Genomic DNA, 1,457 nt, shown 5'->3' with positions numbered 1-1,457 from the left:
TTTTCTGCTGAGTTCTATGGACTTTATATTTTCTACTATGCATCCTTTTTTCCAAATCCATTATTGAATCTTGCATTCTTTCAGGGAGATGGATTTCACTCTTCTTTTTAGTTTTAGCATGTGACAGTTGTAAATGGCCACCCACAACCAGCTGACAGATACCTTGACAGAGAGTTCGTGAAAATCCACTCCAAAGAGTCCTGGAGGCAAAGTTGCCCTAAAGTCATTGAATTTTAAAGTACTTAATTTATTTGTATCACTTTTAAATTTGGTTTTGGTTCTTTTTTTTTGTTTTATCTTACCCTTTTTCTGTGTTTCAGCTATTTTGTTTGAAGTTTATTAGCTTCATGAATGGAGTTAAAATTTTGAATCGAGGTCTGTCTGGACAGGATGTCAGAAGTAGTCAAGTAGTCCTAAAGTGATACAGTTTTGGTTAAGAGAAGAAACTTGAAAACATCAGTTCCCTTCTGGTGATAGATATGATGTAACTGGACTCTCAACTGATGTAGGGAGTAGGTGATAAAGAGCATCTGCTGTTGACTATGCCAGGTAATTGTAGCCTTTAACTTGGAGTAGTACAGTAGCTGTTCACATCATTGTTGCTTCCAGAGTCGATTACCTTGGGTTCTTTTTGTGTGCTTGTCCTTGGAAGCTGTAGCCAGACCAGAAATGTCTCCCTGTGTGCTTTGCAACAGTTGATAATCAAGTGTGTATCTGCACAGCACCTTTCACAGCAGCTGTCTCCTCCTTTCCAAAGGGACAGTTCATGGTCTGGGTTTCAGCTCGTGAAGCTGTAGATGGTGCTGAGCCTGTGCAGCAAGAAGCCTGCTTCTCCTGCTCTGGCAGCCACAGTGGACAGCAGCAGCCTCACTGGCAAAGCTTTCCTGTGGAGTGCTCCTGGTTCTGATGGATCCAAACCTGAAACTACTTGATTCCTCATGTTCTGTCTCTTTCTTTTAGGCAATGGTGGAATTATTATTGGAGTCAGATAATCCTGATTTTTAAAACTCGTGATCCCCCCAAGTTAACCATGGATAGAAAGACACTCTGAAAACCACTTAGACTGCCATACAGTAATATATGAAATCTCAGAACAAAATGGATCTTGAGTCACATTGTGTGAATTCAGTGTTCTGCTTTTCTTGTGGACCCACCAGTGTTTATTTTAACCCTAAAAAGAAACACTCTGTGATACAGTGTTGTTATGCAAAGACAATACAATTTATTTTCAAGGTGCCTACAATTTCACAGGTAGCAGTGTAGTTGCAGCGTTTTCTTGGGTCCATCTAATGATGGAGAATTTCTAGTTACCTTCCTTACTAAGTTTCTTGCACCTGAGGAACCAGAAGGAATGTGTTAAAGTGGTTTGTCCTGGTGAAATGAACTGGTGAAATGAAATGTCTTGTTCCCTTGCTAACGTTCTTTTGACCAGGACCTACCTCAGGAGTTGTAGCTGT

Source organism: Lonchura striata, chromosome 3, assembly GCF_046129695.1.
Source record: "Lonchura striata isolate bLonStr1 chromosome 3, bLonStr1.mat, whole genome shotgun sequence".
NCBI lineage: Eukaryota > Metazoa > Chordata > Aves > Passeriformes > Estrildidae > Lonchura > Lonchura striata.
Note: the sequence above shows the minus strand (reverse complement) of the source record.